The sequence below is a fragment of the Carex rostrata genome, chromosome 7, assembly GCF_964058835.1.
Source record: "Carex rostrata chromosome 7, lpCarRost1.2, whole genome shotgun sequence".
NCBI classification, from domain to species: Eukaryota; Viridiplantae; Streptophyta; class Magnoliopsida; order Poales; family Cyperaceae; genus Carex; species Carex rostrata.
The window spans coordinates 8,687,551-8,703,285 of NC_135924.1; positions in this window are offsets into that span (position 1 = coordinate 8,687,551).

The window sequence follows — 15,735 nt, forward strand, 5'->3', positions numbered from 1 at the left end:
TGAGAATAATTATGTTTGCAATATCAAGAGTGGAATTGCACAAATACTGCAAATAGATACTTTGATTGTATGGAATGAAACATTAGTGGCAAATTGACAAACAATTGAAGCACCTGATAGAACAATACAAAATATAATTGATCTATTCTTTTTTTAATAAAGTATGTCATTTTGAATGAGAATTTCTCTCTTGTAATATGTTTCTATTGCAATGTACGGGCACGATACTAGTTTGAACAAATTTCGATTGTTAGAGTCCAATACACTGTGAATTGTCATGCATGGGCTTTCGTGTTGCAATTTGACCTATATTTTTGTTTGGTTTAGTTTTGAATGCCATCCATGTTCTTGTATTGAATGATTAAAGATTCCTATTCTCTCAAGTATTCGTTCTTTAGTAACTTTTATTTTTCTAATATCATGTTTGATTATAGAGTAAGTGGTGAATTAAATCCTCTACTTTACTTTTAAAGAGTCAAACAAAAAATAAAATATAGTAACATTTGAATTATTCCAGAGTATAAGTGAAGTAACTTACTGTACTTGTGAATTCGTAGTTAGTGTAATATCATGTTACAATTTCTCTCTTCATTAATTTAATCTATAAAGCTCAAATCAAACATAACTATTTTAATCTATCGTATCTTAAAGCAAGCAAGTAATTTAATTCAAAATAACTTTATTCTACAATCAAACATGACCTAGATGATTACTTTGCTAAAATGTACTATAGATGCTTGGTGCTGAATAACGGTCAAATTTGCATTCAACTCCATCACAACTCACAAGGACTTGTTTAAATAGAGAGCACCGAGCAACAGTAGATCAGATTTTTATCGTGTCCAGTCAGGTTGGCAGACAGAACTCAGAATGGCGTCGAAGCATCGTTGGTTGATGAGGTCTCGATTTCAAGAGCCTTCTCGACCATTTGTAAAATCGTTCTATAGAGAGTTAGAGACGGATAGGCCCAATCCAGTAAGGCCTAATACGAGCTTTGCAAAATTAACATGAGCTATAGAGAGTTAGAGACGGATTAGGCCCAATCCAGTAAGGCCTAATATAAGCTTTGCAAAATTAACACGAGGTATTTGGAATTTAATGAAATAAGCCTCTAGATAATATGGGCCTAGTTGATTGAAGAGAAATTGGGCTCTAATTTTGATTGAACGGGGTATTAATTATTAATCCACCAAATTGCCTTATTATCATTTAATTGAGACATCTACTATCTGATTTAATTTAATGCATCGACTAAAGAACATTTATCTTTTTTTCTACGAAGCATCTCGTCAATAAAGATAATAATAAGAAGGCATGTGGGGAAGAACCTCTGCTGACAATTTTGAGCTCAATCTGATCCAAAATGTGACACTCAACAATACTATGAAGTATAGTTATAAGATTCGTGAATTATATTCGAATAATTCATTTTTTGGGTGATACCAAATCGAATGCCACATTATTCGGTTGACTGAGCTTTGACCGAATTAAACCTGAATAATTTGTAAATTTTATGAAGTTTTTCCAAATTTTACGAATTATTCGTGAATTTTTCCCGAAATTTTCTTAGAACATTTTTTTTTTTTGTTATCTTGTAGGACTGAGATTTCCGATATAGATAATTCCGAATCATTTTCAAATTATACCCGAATTATGAATTTTTAACCTTGCCGAACCGAACCCGAATAATTCATTTATTATTACTATGTTATGAAGCAATGAACTGATTTTATATTTTTGTTATCGTTTTCATTATCGCAGAAGATTTAAAGGGTGGTCGGGAAAATTTGAGCCCACTTATTTTGACTTTCGAATACAATATTTTATAGAGCAATAATTGTGAGCTTATAAAATTTCCCATTGCATTTGGACTATGAGCATATACTTGTTCATATCTAACATGTTAGCTTTGATTCTGTACGCTTTTAGATTTTATTCATCCATAGTACAATAAATCAATAATGCCAAGTTGCAAACAAATATGACTATGTTACATATTCTACTGCATCTCTTAAATGAAACAATATGTAAAGAAGAAAAAAAAAATGTATTACGAGGAATACCTAAATAAGATAGAAAACATGTTTGTAAACAACAAATAAAAAGAGAAAATAACTATGGATCAATTTAGTGACCATTTGATGGGATCAAGTTAGTGACCGTTGAACTTGCTTTGCTTAACAAATCTCAAGTGTTTGCATATCATTTTTTTTTTTAAAAGCATGGTAGAAGGTACCAGCTGAGATATCCTTTTTTATTATTATTTAGTTCATTTCACATAAGATAAAAGGAATGAAAAATAAATTATTTGGTAATTTCAATAACAATAGATGTAAAACTTGATTTGCTTAACAAATCAAGTGCTGGCATATTAATTTTTTTTATTATTTTAGTTCAATTCACAAACAATAAAAAGGAACGAAAAATAAATTATTTTGTTAATTTCATTTTTCAACCCCTTTATCTTATACAAAGTTAATTAGCTCAACAAAATGAAAAATTGAAACAAAATCAATGCAAATTTGTTGTTACAGCTTTGAAGCTAATTTGTATATGCTTAAGCGCATATTAACTTCATTCATTATTATTTTTCCTATTTTTTTATTTCGATTGTTGGTCATCCTATTTCATCCAATTTTAGTAACAATAGCATTATTAGTTTATTAACTTTTTTTATCCTAAGTTAATTAGAAAGCTCATGTTCTTAATTTTTTAATACATAATTAACTGAAACTATCTAGTTTGTTTTAATTTCTTCGAACTAATATAAATTGGTTCACTAAGCAAATTTAACTTTATTAGAATTATGATATAACATATGGCATTCTTATAATTGAACAAGAAATTGTTTTATTAATCTTACTCAAAAGGCAGCTTTACATGGCGCCTTGTAGGGCTGCACAAAAATTTGTAGTTCATGATTCGATTTGAGTTTGATTCGAAAAAAAGTTCACTTCCTGCATAATTTCGGTTTGCAGATAAATTTCGGTTCATGAACTTTTTTTCGAATCAAATTCAAATCTTTATGCGCCTTGTAGGACCGCATGAATTAGTCCGCTTCCCGCATAATTTCGGTTCACTTCACACGATTCAATTTTTATGCAATCACATAGGTTTTTTCAAGGAACTTAGGTTGACGTATATTTTTTTAAACCATAAGTTATAATATTAATTAAATAATGTATTTGTATTTTGTACTGTTACGGTCAATTAATGTTAATATTATACATGCAGAGTAGAACTAGGGTGTTCTTAAGTTCACCAAGTTTCTTGGTTAACTCAAGTCTAAAACCTATTGAATAAACTTCAAATGACGAATCCAAACTGTTGAAACCCGTCTACCTTATGAGTGATGCATCTATATGCGAAAATTTTAAACATTTGAATTAATTTAGCATAAAGTCCAGCGGTCAAAATTAGAAAGTTAATAAATTAATTTTAATGCATTCATTTTTTAAAACTTTTTTGACTACTTGACTCTATGCAAAATTAATTTGAAAATTAAAAAACTTTTTTGACTACTCTTTTGAATTCGTCATTTGAAACCGATTTGATATGTTTTAGACTTGAGTTCACCAATAAACTTGGTGAACTCAAGAACACCCCAGTTCTACTCTATACATGCATGTGTCTATACTCTATACTAGTAAAAGTGGATAATAAAAAAGTTGTTTGTTAAAAAAATCAGTCTATTATCATATTTTTGAACTAAATATTTTATATATTATAACATGTGTTTATATTAACGATAATGGACAACAAAAAAATCGTTTTAATAAGAAATTATATAATGTTTATACTTTTAAATCATGGTTCTGTGTTAAAAATACTGATTTAGGAATATCTATGTACACAAACATTTGGAAAAAGAGAAAAGGAGGGACAAATATGGCAGAGATATATGCTAAAATGAGAAAGAGAGAAATAGAGAGTGACAATAAATGTGTAAATGATTTACTCATAAACATGCTTAATGATTTGATTAGTAAGTATGTATATTCGCCTTGGTGCTAATGATTTAGTTAACACGTGTGCCAATGGACGATGGTGATGAAGTCAAAGTCATCCTTATAAGCCTTGATGCAAGTATTACATTTAATGGAAATTCTTGTGCGGATCTGTGTAAACTTTTATATATTCTTTTATTTCTAATAACGCATGATATAAATAATTTCTCCTCAAATATAAAAATATTTAAAAAAAAACTTTAAATACATATAAGAGATTTTTTTTAAATACAATTAAATTTAAATATTTCAACGAAACAAGCAAGATGGACTTAGTTATTATGAAAAACAGTATGAATCGGTGGAGGCAGCTACTATGCTTACTTTTTTACCTCCACGAAATCGATGGAGCTGTTTTTCATAAAAAAAAAATTTAGTGTGATTGTTTCGTTGAAATATTTAAATTTGATTCTATTTAAAAAAAATCTATATAAGATCTAGGCAAGAAGTGCAAATAAAATATGCAATTTTTTATTCCCTGTTATTATTGTATGCTATATTGATGGTGAGAATTCCTCCAATTTCAATAGAATGATTCAAATTAGATAAAACATATTAATTTTTTTTAGAGAAGATCAAGTTCGAATCCTATATTAGATGGTCTTTATTAAATAATGATATAAAACCTATCATTATGATAATGACATTAGACAATAACTCGGCGTATAAAATTGTCCGTTCATTTTAAACTAAAGGATGATTGCGATACTAAATTAATTAATGCAAATCAAAAGTAGAATTCAAATCATGGAATCAAGATGGCAGAAAAAAAACAAAAAAAAAAACGAAGAAGGTGCGGTAAGGCCATCTCATTATTTTACTTTTCTTTTCTTTTAGTGATATTGACAGATGCTGCCATTTGTCTTCTCAGTATTTTACATTCTCCTTATTCTATAAAATTTCGGTGGTGCCAGCTGGCGTTCATGTTCTCAGTGGCCATTTTTATTAAAACCTTAAAAATATATATATATTTTTTTTACAAAAGTGTCCCCCAATTCATTTTTTTTAAACTGCCCCCAACTGCTTGGGGTAGGGACGGTCCATAATCCTAGCTGACCGTCCGGGGCAGGAGCGTTCCACTAGGGACCTGACTGCCTGGGGTCCGAGCAGTCCTTTATTATTATTATTTTTTTTTTTTTAGAGATTTTAATGTTTTTATTTAAATAATTTTGTGAAGAGGGGGGCAATTTTAAAAAAAAATGAATTGAGGGGGTACTTTTGTAAAAAACTTTTTTTTTAGAGTTTGATAAAAATGGCCGAAGAATATGCTGCCTTTTGCTTTTCACATTCTCTGATAAGTTATTTTTAAAGCAAAAAAAAGGTATATTTTTTGAATTTAAAGTCAAGAAGCTTTCCAATAGTAAAGTAAAGGAAACTGTAAGTTCGTTTCAACTAGGCGAGCATTTTTTTTAGACTTGTAAATTATGAAAATATTTTTTTTAAGAAATTTAAATCCTATAATTGTTGACAAATAAAAGAATGCAAACGTCATGTGATAGTTGTTTTAAAGGCTGTAAAAACTAAAATTTTGCTATTCAAGAATAATTCCGTAATTATGGTTATCTAATCAGTAGGTGAGAACTATTTATTAAGTGGAAAAGATTCACACTTAGATATTTTTACAGTATTTATATTATTTTGTTGGGACCGACGGAAACCATCGTCAATCACCATAGGATCATTTGTGTTGAATATAAACTGAAGTATAGAAGCGTACCTTAATCCATAACTATCTTGTGCGAGAGAGCGCCACCGATTCAGTTTTTCTAGAATAACAAGGTCATTTAGATATTCTCTTTTGTTCTTCTTTCTCCAAAGTCTCTCACACTCTCATCTAATGGGATATTGAGAGATGAATTCAGGATATGCCTCGTATTACGGGGACCAAATCTCTGTATACAGACTAAGGAATTCTTTAGCTGTTCAAATATATGGTAATTATTTAATTCAGTCCATCATTAAAATTCAGTACGGGTAATATAACATCAGTGTCATTTCGGTCTATATAACACCAACTCCAAAACCTATCAAATCGAGTTCAAATGATGAATCCAAACCGTTCAAACCGATATACTTCATTAGTTGTGCGTTTACATGTAAAATTTATAAGTTTATGAGTTTATTTGGTATCAAGTCAAGCGGTCAAAAGTGTGAGTTTTTAAGTTAATTTTAATACATTCATTTTAAAATATTTTTACCGCTTGATTTGATATTAAAATAACTCGAAAATATAAAAAAAATTGTATGTAAACGCATCACTCGTAATGTAAATCGGTTTGAACAGTTTGGATTAGTCATTCGAAGTCAATTTGATAGGTTTTAGAGTTGGTGTTATATTGATTAAAATGACACTGATGTTATATTAGCCAAACTCATTAAAATAAATATTATCCTTTTAGTTCTACACATTAAAAGTATAAGGATACATTAATGCTTAATAAAGTATAAACCACAAATGATCATTCTTAATTGAGTGTAAAATTGAAAGTATACAATACATAATTAATTTACATATTAATTCAATGTTAAATTATTAATCTGATACATTTTACTCTAAATTATATAGAAAATTACATATAAGTATACAAAATTTTAAAAATGAATAAGATAGAATTGAACTCCATTCTCCACCCTAGCTTAATATCCGTAACATTAGAATTCATAACTTTTTAAAAAATGAGAAGCCATCGTAGTGCCTAGTAAGTTCAAATAATAAAAATCATTAGCAACAAAACCTGAATCCATATCCTCTCAGGTACTGACTGAGTACAATTAGGCCCTGCTCGGCGGCCTGCTAAGGAATGGGAATGGGAATCAATAATTTTGAACTAATTTTTACTGTTCATCGTGGGAAAAATAACTTGACTCTGAGTGATTTTTTTTTTCCCACGATGAACAGTAATCTGCCGAACAAGGCCTTAGCAATAGATGGTCCAGATTAATCACAGCCGAACCAAATTCAGTTAATTGCTTATGAAAATTATGAGTCCGCATCGTGTGCATTAACTCAAAAGAGCATTCTTTGAGTTAATATATCTGGACTGTTTGATTGTCAACAGATCTCATCCAGCCTCTGCCTATAATGTAGGGGTTCTTTAATATTAGTGTGAATTTAATTAGCACGAATCTTAAAGCTAATCTGCTGGTCCATACACATTAACTCAAAAGATTCATTTTTGAGTTAATGCGGAGGATACGAATTTGAAAATTATAGGGTCTGTTTTGAATAGTTGTACCTTAGGTACGCTAGCATCCACAAAACCCAGCAACAAGAGCAAAATTGAACTCCATACATTTAACATTGCATTGGAATTATGAGGAGGGATCAAGTTACAACACTTGAAAGTTACAACAAAGTTACAACATCAATTTTTTTCATTTTGAAAGTCCAAATCGTCGATCCAAACCGTTAGATATTCAATCTATATTAAAATGTGCTTGGAGACCAAATTTTACATTTTTTGAAATTTTTTTGCTATTTATTAAGATGGGTACAAAATCGCTGTTTTTATTAAAATTCTGCACCATTAAAAAACAGCAATTTTGTACCCATCTTAATAAATAGCAAAAAAATTTCAAAAAATGTAAAATTTGGTCTCCAAGCACATTTTAATATAGATTGAATATCTAACGGTTTGGATCGACGATTTGGACTTTCAAAATGAAAAAAATTGATGTTGTAACTTTCAAGTGTTGTAACTTGATCCCTCCTCTGGAATTATTTATTTGCCGAAATTTTTATTAATATACAAAAATATATTAAATTTTAAAATCCACATCCTATATGAATAGGAATTTCAAAATCTGTCCAAACTGGAGATTAAATTCCCGGTTTCATACAACTTTTATGTAAATTTTTTTTTTTTTTTTGTTTCTAGACAGTCCGAAAAAAGAAGTTGAATACTCAGATGCTTCTACTTCCAATTCTCAATTGAACACTCACATCCACGTGCAAATGAAAAAAGAAGTCATGACAATTCTATGTTTAATAGAAGAAAAAAAACTTAGAACCGGGGATTAATTCTCCGGTTCTTAGAACTGAAAATTTAATCTCTGGTTTCGACTGCCTAGAATCGGTTTTTTTTTTTGCATAAAGTTTATATAAAACTGAGAATTTAATTTCCGGTTTGGACATATTTCGAAATCTATCGAGTTATAAACTTGCAAATTATTTATTAATCTTAGATATTAATAAAAAAAATCAGATTTATTGGAGAACATGCAATCTGAATCAATCAAGGATTTCAGAAAGATGTTCCTACAAAAAAGGATTTCAGAAAGATCTCAAAAAATTCGTTTTCGACTCCTGCAAGATAGCTTTGTCTGGTGTGTCTAGAATCTAGATACATAGATACTGCAATGCACGACACGAAGCATGATAGCTATGCTAAAAGAGAAAAGGTTCTTGTCCACACTGTTCTGTCCACGGTTTGTCCACAAGCCTTATCCCAAGTTATTCAGTCTGTCTTTCAAACTACTTTTAACGGTTCTCCCAAACTTTTCATTTAAAAAAAAAAATCTAAAAAAGATCGCTCTCTTCTTCAATGAATTTTTTTGAGAGCTCTCTTCCTCAATGAATTAATCTACAAAGAGAAATCTGATCGGTCTATCTCAAATAGCGGAGGAGATCAAGGTGACTACTGCCACTCCCATCTCTCTCACGCTCTAACTGCCGTACACACGAGATCCACACCGTGCTCCGTCGTTTCTCTCTCCGCATCGCCCCTCCGCCGTGTCCTGCTCTATACGGTCAGTAGCCGACTCGGTAAGTTTCCTGTGTGTCGAATAGTCGAAGTAAGTTTCCTGCTTCGATTTCAGTCCCAGATCCCCTCCGTTTGCGCTAGATTGGCTAGCTCCGTTTCCACCATTTTCGTTTCCCATGAGCTGATCTGAGACAAGGATACAAGAACCAGCGTCTCTCTTGTCCTGTCCATTTCGATTGCAGTGGGTGCATCTCATCGATTCCCTTTTACTTCTACTCCAATTCCAAGCTTCCTTAGTGAGAGAAATCGACGGATTAGATTAAGCAATTCAGCATCTCCATCTCTGACCAGGTACTGATTTGGTTCACCATTTCAGTTAATTTGAGATTTTTCAGCTAATTTGATCTGATTCAGGATTGTTCTGGTACCATCTTATATTTACGGAATTGATTTGATTTTTAAACCTTTGTGTTGATTAATTGTTCATATAATAATTGAATATAACTAGGTTTATATACTGTACAAGCCTACAAGGCTTAAAGAGCTGTTGAGAATTTGCCTAAGAATGGAAAATAAGAATAGTGCCGTTATTGCCACAAGCAGAAAAAAACAAAAGGTGAATTTTGTAAAAGAGCATCTCAAGCTCAAGGATATGCTAGCTATATTCAGAATCTCCACTGTGTAGATTTTGTTATGTATTTCCAACAATTTCTTACCGATATTAATATTTTTTATTGTCAGGAAATTTCTACGAAAGTAAGAAGCTTGGCTTCTTAGGAGGAAGCTTCACATCCAACATGCATTTTGTCCGGGACAGGCTCGTTGAGAACGACGAGCTCCGTTCCCGTAAGAAGAAACATGATTTCGATCAGGCTCGTAGGAGGAACCTTCAATTTCTCTATTCTCTCATCAGTTTTCAGATCAGGCGATCGCAATACCTCAAATCGCGATTCAGCTAGCGGAAGTTGTTTCTGAAATCTCTTATTCTTATTCTTCCAATATCTTAAATCGATCGATATCTTAAATCTTTCTGAAAGTCAGTAAGATATCGGAAGTTGTTTCTCCGATCTCTTATTCTTATTCTTCTGATATCTTAAATCGATCGATATCTTAAATCTTTCTGAAAGTTAGTAAGTTATATCTGAAAAAGGATTGGACCGATTGATCGTGGAGCGCGATCGAATAGAAGTTGTTTTTGTTGAAGAGCACGACAAAATTCAAATCTAGTAAGTTATTTCTGTTGAATTTGTTGTTTTCGTTGTATGCAGTAACAGATCTAGTATTTCAAATGAAATCTGGAGGAAAGAGATGATAGAGATGAGATATGGAGTATTGATCTGTTAATTTTACTGTATTGCCCCGTTAATTTTACAGTATTCATCTGTCATTTTACAGTATTCATCTTGTGAAAATCTGGAGGAAATAGATGATAGAGAGGCGATATGGAGTATTAATATGTTAATTTTACAGTATTTCCTTGTTAATTTTACAGTATTCATCTTGTCATTTTACAGTATTCATCTTGTGGAAATCTGGAAGAAAGAGATGATAGAGAGGCGATATGGAGTATTAATCTGTTAATTTTACAGTATTTCTTTGTTAATTTTACAGTATTCATCTTGTCATTTTACAGTATTCATCTTGTGAAAATCTGGAGGAAAGAGATGATAGAAAGGCGATATGAAGTATTGATTTGTTAATTTTACAGTATTTATCTTGTAATTTTACAGTATTCATCTTGTAATTGTACAGTATTCATCTTGTGAAAATCTGAAAGAAAAAGATGATAAAAAGACTTCTTACTCATCCGAACAATATTCAATTGAAAATTTTACTGTATACAAGATTCAATTTTACAGTTCTGCTGATTCAATTTTACAGTATACAAGATTCAATTGTAAATTTTACTGTGTAGAAGATTCAATTTTACAGTATACAAGATTCAATTTTACAGTATACAATATTCAATTTTACAGTATACAATATTCAATTTTACAGTATACAAGATTCAACCCAGTGTTAATAACCGCTAATAACTAACTCTAACTGCCAATAACTTCCTATAACTGTAATTTTCGAAAGTACAGTTTGAAAGTACATTTATTTTGTCATGTTGTGCAAGTTGCAATCTTTTTCTAACTATCATGGGACCACTTCAAATAGTTGCTGGATGTTTTGTGATTAAGTGATATATTTTATGTGATATATTGTATAATTATACAGCATGTAGAAGTAATTTTACAGTATTCGCGCAAGTCAAAGCTGTGGACAAATGGTGGACAAAAGGCTGTGGACAATTAGACGCCTCCTATCCAGTAATAAATGCTCCCACGTGATCCAGTAATAAACGAACGATCTGTATTTATTACTGGCTCGCAGACTTCTGATAAAAATAAATTCTTACATTTATACTTAATTAAATGGGTGGCCCTATATTCAGGACACAAATTACAATTTTGAGTGCACGGACATTTTTTTTTTTAATTCATACCAAATTTGTTCTTCATTTAAATATTAGAAATAAGGTATTCAATACACATCAATACACCTTTAAATTTGATCTTCATTTTTCATTTAAATTCTAAACACGACAATACACCTTTTAAAGAAGGTATTCAATACACATCTAATTATGTGTATCTTTATGGTAAGTACTATCAAGTAAAGTATTTTTTTGTGGCTCTTCATTTCTTAGCATCTGATAAGATTATTTTTTTTGGTGAAATTTTCAAACTTTATTTAATTTCTAAAATGATTATTTTCATTCAAAATATGCAGCATGGTACTGTAAAAAAATAATATTTTTGAAATAAAATTGGGTGATTAAACAAGTCGTCGAAAAAAAAATGTTACTCCAAACTCAACTAATTTATCAATTATCAAGTTTTCTACTTTTAAATATCACGAGAAATGATTGGATCATTAAACTCATCTTCGACTATAAAAAAATATATATATTGAGACTGTAAAAAATTTGAATTGATAGTTCGTATATCTTATAAGTAATTTCTAGTAAAACTCATATGAGATGATAAATCAACAAATGTCTTGATTACAAAACCCTTTAAATTTAACAAAAACATATGAGAAAAAATAGCAGTAAAAATCTCGTTGAAATGTGAAGAGCTATAAAAATTTACATACTTAATATTTTAAATGGAAAATTTAAATGAAGGACAAATTCGGCATAAATTAAAAAGATTTGCCGGTGCACTCAAAATTGTAACTTCTACCCTGAGTATAGCGTCACTCTAATTATATATATTAGAGCGAGGCTATGGCCCATACTATGAATTTATAATTTTTATAATTGTAAAGTTCAAATAGTAAATTCGAATCACTAAATATAATCTTCATATGAAAATGTGTTTGAATATCAGATTTTATAAATTTTACGTTTTTTACTATTGTTTTATATAGATAGAAAATCATTTAATTTAAAAAATTTAGACCATACAAAAACAGTGATTTTCTACTTATATAAGAAAATAGTACAAGTTTTTTAAAAATGTAAAATTTAACCTTTAAGTACATTTTCATACGGATATCACGTTGAACGGTTCAAATTGATAATTTAATTTTTGATAGATACGGATCCATGGTACGAACTGATGTGCACTACGCATGGTACCAATGCCTTACTCAATATATTACAAGTGAGTCTATGGTACTATGTATAACACGGATTGGTTCATAATACATATCAATATTTTCATTTTCAAAATTCTAACTGTCAATCCGAACCGTTCAACATGATTCACATATGAATATGTACTAGTATTGTACCCGTGCGTTGCAACAGAAAAATATATTTAAATGAAAATAAAAGACACAAATAAAAAAAAACATAAATCAAAATAATAAATAACAATATAGAAACAACAACAAATGAAAAAAAAATGGATCAAATATAACATGATTTTATTTTTGAAGTATCATTGCGATTAATATCTAATTTTCTCCACAAATTAACAAGACACGTCATTAAACAATTTAGAGGAAAAATAATATGTAAAGAAACAAAATGAGAAAGATATGATAAATGATTCAAATAAGGATTTTCTCTACATATATATTATTGATGAAAATTATTTTAACAATAGAAATTTCTCTACACAAAAGTCCTAGATATTCTTCATTTTTATTTTCTCTCCGTATTTGCTATTCATCATACACAAAGATACAGTAGCTGTTACGTTATGAAATTTTTACAATTAAATTCGAATGATTTAAAAGAAAGAATCGATAAATCATGTTAATAAAATGGAAGTTTAAACCTTAATTAAGGTTCCCCTAAATAAGTAAGTTAATTGTGAATTGAAACCGCGTCGAAATTTCGAGATTTCGGAATTTTATAGCCCCAGTGCAGATTAGGTTGACCGCAGTGCGGGTGGAAGCCATCCGCAGTGGCTCAGGCTTTTTCTGGAATTTTGCCAAAAAAAATGACTAAGTAGTGAGTGCGGGTGAGGGATCCGCAGTGCGGATGAGTTTAGCCGCACTCATGAATTTCTGTATTGCACAGAATTTTCCTGAAATCGGCTAAGTAGTGAGTGCGGATGAGGGTGAACCGTAGTGCGGATCAGGTTCATCCGCAGTAGGCTCGGACTTTTCCTGGATTCGGCTGACAACCGACTAAGTCTCGAGTGCGGATTAGGTAACCCGCAGTGCGGATTGGCTAATCCGCATTCAGGGTAATTTTAACCCTAAAACCCAAATTAAACCTTCTCTCTCTCTCACTTCACCATTATCCCCATTTCTAAGTTATTTTCGGTTAAGAGAGAAGGAAAAGATCCCGTGAGTTTTCGTTTCTTCCAGACTCCCGATTGTTGCGAGAAATCGAGTTTGGAACCGAGAAAGCAGCCGAGGATCTCTCAGAACCCTTCTATTTGGTATTTCTTTCTCTCCTTTTTACTTTCGAAACCTCGAATTTTCTCGATTTCTCGGATTCTCGTTTTAAACCCGAGATTTGTGCTCGAATTGCTCGAGGACTAGTTCCTCTACACTTCTTACTAGTTTGTTTGTCATTCTTTTTCCCGATTTCTTCCGATATATGAAATCTGATTTCTAGGGTTTCGTGCCAAAATTGAAAGTTGGCATAATCGTGATTTGATTTGCCTAACCCGACCAATTAGACTTGTAATCGGTAGGGTTGCCTCCTGATCGTGAATTTTTAGAACATTTAAACGGCCGATTTGAGGTTTTGACCAAATTAGGGTTAACCAAACGGTGGATTGAATTGAACCGAGAACCAAAGTAGTGAAACGGTGATTGATGGTCACCAAATGGAGTTTGTATGGTTCCGAGGACCTAGATGAATTTTGTGTGGTTTTAGAGGATTGTGGTAAGAAATAATGAACCGAACAAATTGATACCAAAAACATCGAAATTGATTAGGGAAGGTATAAGCCCTAGAAGTAACTCGAGTAAACCTCTCGACCCTGAACCAATGTTAAACCTAGTATACGTATGATATAGGTGTAGGCTCGGTCGAGCAAGAACTTGCGAGACCATACGAGACGTCCGATCCTTAGCTTAAGCGGTACGCTCGTCAAAAAGGTGCGGGATTCTTGGACTTGTTTGATACTTTATTTTCAGGAATTAAACTGTTTATTCGTTTGTCATGTTGAATGATTAATTGTTGCATATTTTGGAATTCATACTGCATATTGATTCTTGCATAAATGAGAAGGATTGAATGGTTTTAGTTAAGGTTGATTGGCATGTTGGTACGGTTATTAATTATTTAGTTCTATGAATTGTTCTTGTTGTGAATGAATCTGCCAGGCCGACCTGTTTAGGTGGCTGGTTAAGGTAACGGTGGCCTATCCGTTGACCGGTGTTTATGAATTTGCCAGGCCGACCTGTTTAGGTGGCTGGATAGGGTGACGCTGCTGACTTATGCGTTTGACCTGTTAGAATTTGCCAGACCGACCTGTTTAGGTGGCTGGATAGGGTGACGCTGCTGACTTATGCGTTTGACCTGTTATGGATTTGCCAGACCGACCTGTTAAGGTGGCTGGATAAGGTGACGGTGAGCTATCCGTTGACCATGTGTTATGATTTTGTGAGACTAACCTGTATGTGTGGCTTTGAGATATATTTGCTTGAGATTTAGCAAAGTTGACCTGTATAGGTAACTTTGATTCCGTGTGTTGCATTTGTGTCAAGTTGACCTGTATTGGTGACTTGTAACCGAACCTTAGGAAATGGTTAAGCCAAACAGCAATTGCAGATGGGTGTCCGATAAAGGTTCAGCTTGGTTGGCCATCTGTAGGCGCTTGTAACCCTACAGATGTGGGTTTGATAACGGTTCAGCTCGAAAGAACATCTGTAATTGCTACCAGCCCTAATGAACTGAGTTAGGAATCGAGTTAAGCCAAAATAGATGTTGTGTTTTGAAATCCATATTGAAATTCCGTAAACTGTGTTTCAGGTTGATTAACTGTTGTCGAGTAGGGGCATTCTGTTATTTATGTTTTCTTATATACTGTTGCATTGTTATTGTTTGGGTTTCATTATTGAATATAGAGTTTGATTGCAAGTCCAATAATTCATATGTGGCAAAATTCGCACTGAGAATTTATTCTCACCCCCACCTTCCCCGTTATTTTACAGGTATTGGTGCGATGGATTCCGGAGAGGCACGAGAGTAGTAGGCCTTAGTAGCTTACCAGTATACGACCCTAGATATGTTTTGTTGTATAGATTTAGGGTAGGCCTCGTGGTTGGTATCCGGATGAGATACTTATATTGTATTATTTACTGTCCAGACTGTGTACTCTGATTATATATATTAGAAACTTGTTTTGAATTGCGTGTTGTTGGTTTAAATTTTGATTAGCCTTGTAAGCATACACGGCGTTGTATGCTTACGGCGGGGGACTGTTACTACCCGTGGCCGCGGGGTGTGACAGTAGCTCTAAATAAAATTCAGAAAGATATAATTATTTCCATTTTCATTGTCGAAACTATAGAGAAAGAGGAAAAATGAAACAGAGGAAATAATTTAATTGCAGGAATCAAAG